Source organism: Nycticebus coucang, chromosome 14 (genome assembly GCF_027406575.1).
Source record: "Nycticebus coucang isolate mNycCou1 chromosome 14, mNycCou1.pri, whole genome shotgun sequence".
Classification (NCBI taxonomy): domain Eukaryota; kingdom Metazoa; phylum Chordata; class Mammalia; order Primates; family Lorisidae; genus Nycticebus; species Nycticebus coucang.
This window is the reverse complement of record NC_069793.1, coordinates 34,300,689-34,314,469: the sequence shown is the minus strand read 5'-3', so window position 1 is coordinate 34,314,469 and position 13,781 is coordinate 34,300,689. Positions and strand designations below refer to the sequence as shown.

Sequence of the window (13,781 nt, the reverse complement as noted above, 5' to 3'; positions counted from 1 at the left end):
GTGATTAATGCTAAAGTTTAGGGATGTTGAACCCCAACTGGGGAAGTAAAATTATGTATTTCTCTCTCATCATGCTCCAATTGATCCCACTACTCATTAGGAAATGGATAACTAATTTATTCCTTCTTAAACATGCATAACTTAAGCAATGAACTAATTTACAGGGAACAGTCTGCACATGCTCTGCCAACTCAGATATGGAGAGACAGCACCTGTATTTAATTTCTTTTCCACCACCATTCAACACCTGTAGCTTCCTTTTTTTGCTAAGAGATTCACAAATCAAATTGTATGGAGGGAAAATGATGCCAAAATGATATGGCTTCAAATAAATATATATATATATTTGTGTGTGCGTATATGTATCTGTGTATACACACACAAATATATATATAGTGTGTGTGTGTATATATATGTATGTATGTATCAGTTGTTATAAGAACTCTGTCAAACTCATTTTTACCATGAATTATCTGCAGTCCCAGTTACAGCTTAGGTCACTTACTGAGAAAGGGCAAATGCCTTGGGCAAACTTCTATTCAGTACAAAGAGTAAGCCTTGTAATGGCCATGTGTATATCTACATATGCATTAATATATGTATCGTTTTAGAGACCTAAGCACTGTGAAATTACACCAGGGCATAAGAATGAAAAAGCAAAATGATCAACCCGAAGCAAAGAAAATGAAACAGAACATTCTCGTTTAATCGAGTGTAACAAAGTATACTACATAAACTTGGTAAAGAAATGCAAATCTGACTCTTCAAGCATACAGTTTTAATTATTTAAGGGGTTGTGGCAGAGTTAAAGATGCTTTAACTATATTAACTCTACAACTTCTTTTAATTTCTCTGTAGAAATGTGCACTCAATTTTTGGATCATGAGTAAAAAAAGAAGCAGTTAAAAATGCAAAGAGAAGGTCACGAAAGAAACAAACGAGCAAGGCACAGATCGGAATGTGAAATGTTAAGTAAGGAACAATATTTCATATGATAGCCCCACCCTGGATAGTTAACATACAGTGGAGAACACACTGAAAGCTCAATGCAAGATTTCCTAAACATGTTGCCTCGACAGGCTTTATTTTTTTCTTTTTCCTTTATTTTTTTTTCTCACTATGTTGCCCTCAGTAGAGTGCTGGGGTGTCTTTAGCTCACAGCAACCTCAAACTCTTGGCCTTAAGCCATTCTCCTGCCTCAGCCTCCCAAATAGCTAGGACTACAGGCCCCCCGTCAAAATGCCTGGCTATTTTTAGAGACTAGTTCTCACTCTTGCTCAGGCTGGTCTTGAACCTGCGATGTCAGGCAATCCACTCACCTTGGCCTCCCAGAGGGCAAGAATTACAGGCATGAGCCACCCCATCCAGCCCCTCCTTTTTTTTTTTTAAGAAAATACCTGTTTTAACAATGACAATTTCAGTGAAGGAAATAAAGACATGAATATGCAACATGATAGTCTCAGACAGTCTCATATTTCTTTGATAACTAACCTTTTTGTTTTCTTTTATCTACGTCAGAAAAGAAAGAAAGGAGAGGAAGAGGAGAGAAAAGCAGATGACAAGGAAGAAGGAACACAGGAGGTCTAATTGGAAGCCCCCAAAGAAAGTTTAACTTCTGCCAAAAAATTAATGGATTTTTCCTGTTAAAAAGGTTATGATCTCATCAGTAGCCTGGAAACCCTCTTGATTATATCCATGTTTTATATACATATATAAATATGTTTGATGTCTTCCTTTCCATCACCAAAATTTGATCACACTCAGTCTTAGTGGTTCCAATCTTATTAACATCTCCTGTCTTCTATAAGTAGTTTTCCCAGAGAATGAAGGACTAATTCCTACTACAGATGACAGTGTCACTCTCAAAAGTGATAGGCAACATTGCTATGCCAAAAGTTAAGATATTAATACTCACTACACTGGGACTGTTCACACTTATATTTAATCCACCAACATTTGAATGAGAATTTAATAAATAAACCACTGGACCTCTAAATATACAAATAAATTCAATATTTATCTACCTATCTGTCTAGTATTTCTTTACTTCCCAGCTTTCATCCTAATAGTGACGCACAGACACAGCCCCATGTCTCTCTTTCCGTAACTCAGCTACATTCTATAGACACAGACTCTGTATCAAATCCTTTAGGAGTCTATCCCAATTTATAAAAGGGACATCAGAGTCATCATTTTGAGTTTATTAAATAGAAAATAGCACAGATGTAACCCCCTTGTTACAAATAGGTTAGAGCAGCCAGTCATCACGTGATATACACGATTTGTTTCCCATCTTAGCTCCATATTGGACAATAAACCTTCTGAGACTATGCGGAACAGCAGCCAATTTCTAAATCATTTCCAACTTCTTTCCCACCCTCCTACCTCCTCCAGAGAAATATTTACATGCCTAGCAGAATTAACAAAGAAAGGCCAAGGAACAGAAATAGAGAGAGGACAGGAAGGCAAATCTCAGCTTTGAGCTGAAACCAGAGTTGAGTTCAAAGTCCACAGCAAAACAAGCAGAGCAGGCTTGCCCACCAACACCTCCAACATGATATCATCAAAGGGAAACCATTAGCACACATTTGGGAAGCCCAAGGAAGATCAATTCAAGGTACAGGCCTAGGGGCCATGGAAAGTATAAAGATTCAAATGAAGAATTTGTATAGATCCCCTGACCCAGCGTCCAGGAGGTCCTTTGTTATCCAGAGGACAAAGTACAAAGCAAGAGGTGATTTCAAAAGACAAGAGAGTGAAGCACTCAGAACTAGTTACAGTACAACAAACATCACCTGGGGATCATAGGCAGGAAGCCATTTCTACCCACAGACGTTCAGGGTTGAAAACAAGACTCTGGTGGAGTGGGTAAGTTGCAGCGGAGATAATTAAAGCTGAGACACCCCTAGGGAAGCTACTACTCCCAAACTGGGCATTTGCTAAACACCTAGAAAAGAAAAGTCAAGACAAATATTTTCTCTGTGACAGTATGTCCAAGGGAGATCCTCAAAACCATCAGAAGATCTACCTGCTCACCTCGAGCAAAGACCCTCACACTTTACTTTCCTCCTTAGTTTACGACCTTACCACTTACAGTTTATGCTGCTGACTTCTCAAATGACCTAACATTTCCCCCAAGGCATAATGTCAAATATCCTTGCAAGTGAGTATCTTACCCAGGCAATCTAAACCCCAGAGCCAGATTCAAATATCAGAGTGAGATTTGCACATACATTTGAGACACCCAGGGGAAAACAAGATGACATGGGAAGATGAGAAGAAAACATAGCATCGGAAAATCTCAGAGCAGGACAAAACCTTATGGGGCAATCTGGTTCAAATATGTGACACTTAAATACCCTTTTCCCCTCACCTGCCTAGCTGATGTAAATTTTCATTCCAAGGTTTCACAGAAGGGGAGCTCCTAAGCTCCCCTCTCATCCTCCTGGGTAACCCATTCTGGTTTGTGATCGCTCTACTTGTTAGGAAGTTTCTGTTCCAGATTCTGCACCCAGGAGAAAGCAGAGCATGGTCCAAAGACTTTGGCCTGAAGCCTGAAGACTGAGTAACAATGTTGGCTCAGTCACTCGCTTTGGGCAACTTCTTTAATTCCTTTGAGCTTCATTTTTTCTCATCTGTAAAATGGAAATAATAATGCCTAATTTGCCTTGTTGCTATGAGGATAAGACTTGTCAAGTACTCTGAAAACAGAGAAGCAGAATAATGTAAAGGTGAAAGTGGTCTGGCGACAGAGCCAAGCTGCCTTGCTTCACATTTATCAACACAGGGCACTAACTGAGCAAGTGGCTCAACCACTGTGCCTTGGTTCCCTCTTCAGCAAAATGGATATAAAAATAGTATCTATCTGCTAAGGTTGTTGTGAAAATGCAAAAGGATAACACTCTCAAAACATGGAGGACAGTGTCAGACACACAGTAGACAATAAATGTGGCTGCTTTTTACTAGTAGTAATAGTGTTTTTACCACCATTCGTAGTGACAGTATCATTTACTTTCTCCAACCCCCATTGCTCCTTCTACTACATCGAGGTGCAAGGAGGTAACAGCTGCCCCTCAGAGACTTTGTGAGAATTAAAAGCAATTACATACACCACCTGGAGGACGGCCCTGGGCCCGCAATCTGCAGCGTTTAACGTCTGTTTCCTTTCTGTCACTCCTTCTTAATCCTAGTCCTGCACTCTGAAATGGCAAAATAAGAATCCAGTCCCTTTTCCATTCGACAGTTCTTCAACTAGTTGGAAATATCTATTTTAATATCCTAAGGTCATCTCTCCTCCAGCCCAGCAGCGGGTTTCTTCAACTTTTCCTTGCAGCCTAGGATGTCTCATCCCTTCAGAATCTACACCATCTTCTCCTAGCCACACCTGGGTCGCACAGAACCCCTCCATTTGTAGTGTCCGAAATCCTGCTCCCTGTGAATCCATACACCAAGGAGCTGTTTAGCAAAGTCAAATACTAGGCCAGGCCATGGACTAGTATTAGCATTGAACAAACTCTTGGATTTTTCTAGAGGAGGCCTGAGCTATCATCTAAAATCATTTTCTAATTAACTCTCCGAGTTTTGTGCCAAAGCCTCAAAACTTATTCATCAAGCTTGATCCTCCAATGTTTGCATAACTCATTGCATATTCAGCAAATAAAGCTTTCTCTTTTATTCAGTCTTGACACTTTAGGGATTTTTTTACCCACAAAAAATAATATGATAATATTATTGTTTCCATTATGGAGTCCTCTTCTGGCCATACCTGTTATTTATTTTTTTTCTAGTAACAAATGCATATAGTGTTATAAGCCTCATTGACACATCTTCAGAAAAGCTGGTGTCCCGAGGTTTGTTGTGACATGGATTTCTTCTTTACACCATGTGTGCAGTAAACCCTTGTGTACACACTTAGCCTATCATTCAGTATGAGAACACAGCTTTACCCCCACAGAGGATGTGAACGGATTTTGACGAGTTGAGCATCTCCCGTTCCACTTTAAGACTCTGATGTTGTGCTGATGCATTCCGCTAACTTTCTCTCTAAAAAGTTTTCTGGTCTACCACGAAAGCTTTCATTTTCACCCGGAAAATGTAGACAGTGTGAAAGCTACAATTATATTTTCGATGCAACACCATCCAACCTGGACATATTGTCTGGTAAAGACACATGTGAAACCTGCCAGCATGACAATGAATAAATTAATGCCAGGCTCACATCAGCAGAATCAAAAAGAACCTTACAGATTGTCTAATCCTGTGTTTCACTTTTATGAGTATCATCTTCATGGTGTTTACCTTGTTCGCTTATACTGGGACTTAATTTTTATCCTACAGTTTTGACACAATTTTTTTTAGTTTTTCCCTGAACGATATCACCTGTGAAGTCATCAATCCGATATGATGGCTTTATTTTTCAACTACACATTAAAATCAACACCAAGTATTAAAGTTTTGTTTAAGGTCTGTCCACTCTAAAGTACCTTGGCTAATGCTAATGATACATAATTTTGCACTTTGGCTAGGTTTAAAATGATTCATTTTACCATGAAGATTCTGAACCAGAACTAGAACTCAGGTTTCCTAACGTCCAATTCACTTCTCTTCCCACCCAATTACTTTTGGACGCAAAAATAGACCTGCACTGGGAAAATAAGAGTAATTTAAAAAATTATAAAACGAGCTAGGCACAGTGGCTCGTGCCTGTGATCTTAGCACTTTGGACCACTGAGGCAGGTGAATTGCTTTAGCTCAGAAATTGAGCTCAGCCTGAGCAAGAGTGAAGACCCTGTCTGTATTAAAAGTAGAAAAACTAGCTGAGTGTGGCAAGTGCCTGGAATCCCAGTTACTAGGGAGGCTGAGACAAGAGGATTACTTGAGCCCAAGGGTTTGAGGTTGTTGTGAGCTATGATAACACTATGGCACTCTATCCAGGGTGACAGAGTGAGACTCTGTCTCAAAAAATATATATCTATATTTTAAATATAAATACATATATTTATATTTTATATTTATATTATATATATTTATATATTTAAAATATATATTTATATTTTAAATATAAATATATATTTATATTTTATGTTTATATTATATATATAAATACATATATATTTTTTCAACAAATCAATCACCTAAACTCTGGGAGCCATCAATATCTAGAAAGACTACTCAAAATTATTGTAATTCGTTGCCGAAAAACATCCACATCTCAGTGCTCCCCAGGTTGATCCCTTCACCCTCATGTAAGTCAGCCAGTCATCTCCTGAACTCGAAAAAACTGCATATCACAGTTCATTGGCAAGTGGGCAATACGAAAGTTTTATTTGTAGAAAATTGGTAAAAATAAAAGAGTTCCTCATTCTCAGGGATGTCAAGTCACATGTGCAAATGAAACGTGTTGCCAAATACAGGTCTCTTCAGTGAGACTGCTCTAGTGACAGGCAAGTCTCATTACAAACACCCTGGTGGTAGAGTCCAGGAGCTTCGTGCTCAATCAGCTGCGTGGCCCTAAGCAAGTTATATCCCCTATTCTAGGGTCAGTTCCCCAAGTGTGAAAACAGAGGCAGGACCAAACCATCCCAAGTTTCTACGATTAGCCACACAGCTTATGCACCACTAGTCACTAGTGGAAGACTTGAGAAATAATTTGGAAGTTGCTCCAAATATGTTCTTTCTCTTTGCAATTTTATTTTCTGTTTCCCAAGACAATCCAAAGATACATGCAATCCAGATCCATCCACACATAATCAGAAGAGCAGGATTCTACATAAAGAGGCTTGAAACTGCGATACAGGACTGTAGAAAAGGCGTAGCTAGGTATATCTAATGCAAAAGGGAACAAAGAAGCCAGAATTCCAGTTATTACCACAGAACATACATTTTTAAAATACGTGATTTAACTAAGGCACTTCAGAAATGGGATTTTTCTTATTTTTATTTTTTTAAACTACGAGCTGGTGAAATTCTCCAACTTGAGCCATCACGCCCCAGAACAGTAATGGTGTGATGAAACACAGTAAGCATAACAGAACCAGATGTATAAATATATTCACATTTGTACCGAAGGCACTGCTTTCCTTTAACTGCTGAATTGCTGTATCAACACTGTTCTCTCACCAACTAATTATAGCTAACAAAGCCCACTGCACAGAGTGTTTCTCCTCTATTTTTTCCTAGTACAAAAGTACAGTGCAGACATTCAATGAATGTTAAGTGGTAACAATTTCATTCTTTGAGCACTGCAGGCAATATGAATTTCTGGTCCTTCTCCCAGTGCCACTCAAGGTGTTTTCATACCCATCAGGTTAATGACCATGGCAGCCAGGGAAGCCTCTCAGGATGGCATATTCTCAGGTCATAAATAATCCATTGGAGATGAACTATAAAGGGTTCATTTTTTGTGTGTGTCTTTTAACATAACAATCACATTAATTGGCTTAAAATTCAGGATACTGGCTTTGGATTTAAGAAAAAAAAGTGACACTGTACTCAATGCCCATAATGCCACACACTCAGTTGGTCACGCAGGTGGTCAACAACCGTTTCTAAAGCATCTACCTGTGTGCCAGGTCTCAAAGTAGGTGCTGGGAAGACAAAGAAGTAATAAGAGTGGTTCCCTCAAGGATTCTGCAGTTGATCTGTCAAATCACTGGTCAGCAAATGCTTACTGGCACATCTGGTAACTGCTGCGTCATTTAGTCATTTCACAAGCATTTGCTGTATGAAGGACCTTGTATGAGGCACTGATAGTGTTAACAGAAGATGATCTGTGTGATATGCAAATAGGTAATTTATGAAACAACATGCAAAGTGTTGTATTAAGAATGTCTGTGAAGGGAGGATACGAGGGAAGGGGGAAGGCCAGATGGAGTGAGGGTGAATGGTGGGATCACACCTATGGCTCATATTGCCAGGGTACATGTTGGATCTATTAAGTATAAAGTATAAATGTCTTAACGCAATAATTAAGTAAATGAGGTGAGGGATATAATAACCACTATGATGTAAGCATTCCAAATTGTATATGAAATCAGCACATTGTACCCCAAATGCATCAATGTATACATGATCTACCTCTTTATGATTTAATAAAAAAAGAAAAGAATGTCTGAGGGAGTGTGGGGTAAAGGAGAAACTATCAGGCACTGCCCGTGGGCTGGGAAGAAGGACTGGTAATGCTGTGGTGGACACGGAACAAAGGATTGGCACTTTTAGGGGAAGAAGAGGAAACATGAGAGAAGCCTATAGCTGGGGTTTGACTTGTGTTTAAAAGATCAAGAAGAAAAAAAGGGCTGTCCAAGGACCAGTGAGAGTGGTGTGAAAGCACTTAGCATGTTTAGGAAATGGTGAGTAGATATGCCGGAAGCAGACTACTGGGACAACAAGCAGTAGAAGATGTGAAAGGCTGGTGGGGTTAGGGGAAGAACCTCGGAGATCTGGATTATGGGGCCTAAGCCACAGTTGGAAACCAGAGGGAACATCTTCCTCCCCCTTCCCCTTAAGAGGCACAGAGGACCACAATGAAAGCTGGATTTTAGAGGAGCTGAAGTCTCAGAACTGGAGGACAATGGAAGAAAAGTTGTCTGAGAATTGACTGCAAAATATTCTAAGCATATGATGATAAAGACACAACCCAGTCAAAAAGGAAATAAAAGGAGAGAATATGAAAGAAAGTCAGTAGAAAATTGATGATATCATAAGCACAAACCATCATCATAACCAGGTAAATGTACACTGTAAAGAAGGACTGGAGAAGTAGCTGAAAATTAACTACAACATTCTATACTCTTAAGCTTCCTGTATCTCCAACTTGTACTTCTTTATTCAATATTTTGGGCAACTAACAGAATTTTTTGGATGTAAACAATCATAATGGTAATGATTGATGAGCAATAGCAGCAGTTTTCACTTAGAAGCCAGGTACTGCGCAAAGCACTTTACATGGATCATTTTCATTTAATCCTTACAACAGGTAGGCCCTGTCTTTTCCCTATTTGACACACCAGGAAACTGAAATTGAGATTAAGCAATATGGCAAAGGCACAGGGCTAGCAGATGGCACTTCCCCAGTGTGACTGCTCAGTGGCTGGCTGCTTTAATCATCCAGCTTGTACACCTTCTCTTACATAACATACACAGATCTAAGGGCAGATTCTGTCCTAAAATGGGGCACACAGTCTTAAAATCAGTAATTACAACTCTAAGAACAAAGTATGAATCATTTCACTGGCCCTTCTCAAACATGTCTTCACCTAGCTCACTCCAGTAGGAAGAACTTAAGAGCCATGAAAACACAGCATTTTTTTTTTTTTTAATACCAGTGGTAGGAAAGGCTGGGAGTGGAATTTACAAAGAGTGTTTGCTCTGATTAGAAAAAAAGTTTTTGTATGAAAATTCTGCCCAAATGAGAATAAATTCTTCCCTACCTTTCTAACTCATCAAAGCCAAGTTTTCCAAGGCTTAATGTCTCACAAGTAGTTGTTAATAAGCTTCATTGTTTAGTTAATTGTCCTTATCACCAGTATAGGTAACTTCATATTTGCATAGCTAATGGGCCTTCTTTAAAGTGTGGCCATCTTAGTTGGGTTTTAATGATCTGTATTGTTTTTTCCCAATTTTGGATTCAGTTGATGGACTTAATTTCAAAGAATGAGCCATGTCTAAGACAAAAAGACCATTTTTTACTACAAAGATACATCATTTAAGTGAGTTTCAAAACAAATGCTTATCTGTGAGACCACTTAACATGATGTCAACATTTAATAAACTTTCAAAATTAATCCAACACAATAATTTTTAGACTTAACATCTGTTATTCTGGGGACTATTCTGTAACAATATTTGCCCTTTATCTTTATTCCCTGATGAAAGGGCTGGTCCACTGATTTTCTTCAGTCATAAAATTATATGGTTTCCACACAAATGAAGAACCCATGGAAGACTTGATTTCTTCCTTCTCCGGAAATGAATACTTACCACCTTAGTATAATATTATTAGTTTACATTTCCCCATGATTATCATAGGATGGCATATCCAAGTTATAGTTATGATAGGTGACTTTCTGAAGATCACTCAGATAGCATATGGTTGAGAAAAGAATCAAACTTAGGTCTGATTGTAATTCCAGTGGTCAGCATACTTTAAACAATAACAAAGAGGAATACCATCTACCATGCTGTGCACTAGTTATTTTTTAAGTGCCTTCAGTTCAAAATAAACAATACACTGAAGTGGTATATTTTGGGTTGGTGTGTTCAGAACTCCTTTAACAGGAAAACATTTTTCCACTCCTGATTTAGTCACTCAACAAATATTTCCTAAACAACTATGGTAACCTTCATACTGACCACCTTCCTACATTGAACATCTCCTGATTTTCATAGACTGGACATGTACCAAATGTATGTATCATTACAGCAGATCTCATTTCTTATGTTGACCACCTCCATATGTTGACTAATTTGTTACAGTCCCTTGGGTGTTGAACTTACAGAAGTCCTACTATCTTATGTTAGAAGCTTCGATATCTGTGTTATTACTATTGACAATACCTAATATCTAGCAGTTATCTACTATGTGTCTGGGACTTTTCCTATATTATTACCTTCAATCCTCTAAAAATCTCTGTGTGACAGTTGTGTATGTATAGGATGTGTGTGTACTTTTTTGTGCTATTCTCCAATCTTTACTTAAGGTCACACAATAAGCTTGGGAGTTTGTATTTGGACCCTGGCCTGTCTAAACCATGAGCCTATGCTCTTTGTTTTACAATACTATTTCTCAGAGGTATAGGTAAAAATTTAAGGCTTTGTAACAGGCATCCTTTTAATGCAATGCTGGAACCTGCAGGGATTCAGGGATTATCTGATCCCTTAGGGACTTATGCCTTAGTCTTTGGGCTACTTTACAACTTTGTAACTTGTAGATAACTGAAGTAATGCAAATAATTCTCGTGCATAGATGCAAATAAATTCTGTCCAATGGAGGGTTAGCTGACTCCCTCTCCAGTTTGGCATGCATTTTTAAATCCATTTCAACACTGTTTTATGCCACATAAACTCATAGTTCTACAAACCTATTTTAACAACTGTCTCAGTTCGCTCATTCAGTCATGAGTTACACACACACACACACACATATATATATATATATATTTTTTTTTTTTTGCAGTTTTTGGCCAGAGCTGGGTTTGAACCTGCCACCTCTGGTATATTGGGCCGGCACCCTACTCCTTTGAGCCACAGGGGCTGCCCATGAGTTACATTTTTGACAAGTGCTGCCTTTATAGCTGTATGAGAGTCAAGATTTTAATAATTATTCTTTTATAGAGGTTACCAAGATGCCATTTTTACCATCTTGAACTTCACATTTTCATTTTGGAGGGTACACATACTAAACTATAATTAATATGGGCACAAAGTATAAGTGCCTGTTGGGGAAAGGGAGATTGAGAAAGAACAAAATGATTAAGAGGTCACTTCAGGGAACTTAAAGGACCAACAAGACCTGGGCTTAGACCATGGCTCTGTCACTGCCCAGGGGTGAGACCCAGGACAAGTCAGGAAACCTCTCTAAGCCTCACTTACCTCATCTGTCAACTGAGGTTATAATAGCACCTGCCTCATAAGATTGATTCAGACAAAGATTAAGTAACTGTAACTATTTCTTGCAAAGGACCCCCTCGCATATCAAGTGCACAGACGTCATTACTGAGATCCTTCTATGAGAAACACCTGTGAAAGGAATTAGTTCCATTTGGAGACAAGGAGGTCTTTACAAAAGAGGTTGTATTTTACCTGGGTTTTGAAAGGTCAGTTCACCAAGCAGAGGACCAGAGTAATGTCATTCAATATAAAAGGACCAGAATTTATATCTAAAAAAGAGGGACAGGAAGAGTGAAAGGTGTGAAAGAGTCAGGGAAGGTGAGTCATAGTGCCAAATTTACAAAGAAGGAAATTCTCAGGTGGACGTTGCATCTGCAAGGTGATCTGGATTCTTCCAAGTTTGTTAAAACTTGTACCTCTCATTTCACAGTTGTACAGGATTACTAAGGCCAAGGAGGGAGGCAGTATCCAGATACCAATTTTCACCAAATCTTCATTACTACAATTATGACTACTCACTGGTTCAGATACTCTTCAGGAAAAATGGTTCTTTTATTCCAAACTTTATAAACAACAAAAAAGTATCAGCCAGGAATGACTGAGCCCAAAATGCAAACCGCATTTTATACAGATCCAACTTTATACAACATACCTTACCAGCTTGCATTCAATGGATGCCCACATTCATCCCTGCACACACAGGAAATAACACACAAATCCAATTACACTCTTCTTATCCTGAATAGATCTGCTTTCTTTCTCTACTTGGTTATACGTCATCTCTACATGTTATTGGTTTTATGATGGTTCACATCAAAATTCCCCCTGCACTATTTCAAATCAGTCACTTTCTTGAATACTTTGGATAGAAGAATACACTTCAGATTATTCTGAGTTCTGTGTCAATATGAGCTAAAAGTTTACTAGAAAGTCTTCATCTACTATGTTTGCCTAATTCTGTTTGCTCCTTTTACTCCTGTATCCACTCACGTGAATGCTAAACTGCAGCGGGCCCACTGTGTTTATGTACAAGTTCTGCAAAACAGACAGGTCTAAGACCCAGGAACATCAGCTGTGTCTGCTATAGCAATGATGGATACGATAAAAAGGGGGTTAACTCTGGCTTTTGGCAGGAAGATGATTTCCTCAAGACGCCTTCTCCTTTACACACGCACACATACAGCCTTGCAGGAACTCCCTGTGCCCTGCAATCAGAGATCATCCCAGCTCCAACCTCAGGAGGTTCTGCCTCCTGATTGTTTCTTCAAGCTCTCTTCCCTGTGAGGAGGTGAGCACGTGACTGCTGCCATCCATAAAGGCTGAAGTGAGTGTACTTAGCTAAAGGGCATTGCAATAATTTTTCTCTTCCACGTGAGAAAGTTAGCCTTGAAAATTCTCTGGCTTGCTGCCTGTTTTTAAATCATCTTTTAGGGAGGAGTGGCCAACAGGATGTGTTAAGTTCAATTCAGCCTCTCTTCCCACTCCCATATCAATTGCTCTTTTAAAACAATTATGAAAATGAAAAGATGGTAGCCCCTATCAAGCCTTGAGATTTCCTTTCAAGACACTGCTAATGATGGAATATTTTAATGGGTAATGTCCTCAAATGCCTATAGCAGGAAAGCAATCAGCATCAGGGTTGGAGCAGTTTTTGGCCAGGGCCAAGTTTGAACCCACCACCTCTGGTATATGGGCCCTACTCCTTTGAGCCACAGGCACCGCCCAGGGTTGGAGCAGTTTTGTGGAGGCAACACTATTCTTGCAGGAATCTAGGGTGGCCTGGGAAATAGTCACTGGAAAGATTTACGATCCCCAACAACACATCCGCCCCGCTTCCTATCCTTGTTGTAGCATATCATGGTACTGGAAAATGCATTGAGAATCTTTAATCCATTTCTGTAAGTTCTGTAGGGGACTAGAATACAATTTCTTTTTGTTTGCCTTACTTCTTAAATGTTTGCTACCGGACCCAGGACCAGTCAGCACTCCTATTATGGTCCTGCAGAGAGGATCAGAGAATAGGCAGGAATTTTGATTTTGTTGAGCGCCAGTTAGTAATTTAGGAGGAAGATAATTTTTACAAGTCTGTGGCCTGAGAGGTATGGCTGAGCTCACACACATCCACGTTTGACGTTTCCACAGCCTTCAGGGGTGAAGAAGTGGGCTATACCCAT

The 13,781-nt window shown here is 39.2% G+C and overlaps 1 protein-coding gene across 4 annotated transcripts in view; it reads right to left on the bottom strand.

The window, feature by feature from the left end:
• MPPED2 (metallophosphoesterase domain containing 2) overlaps positions 1-13,781 on the bottom strand; it is a 186,512-nt gene that overhangs the window by 137,674 nt on the left and 35,057 nt on the right. The gene's annotated exons all lie outside the window — the stretch shown is intronic.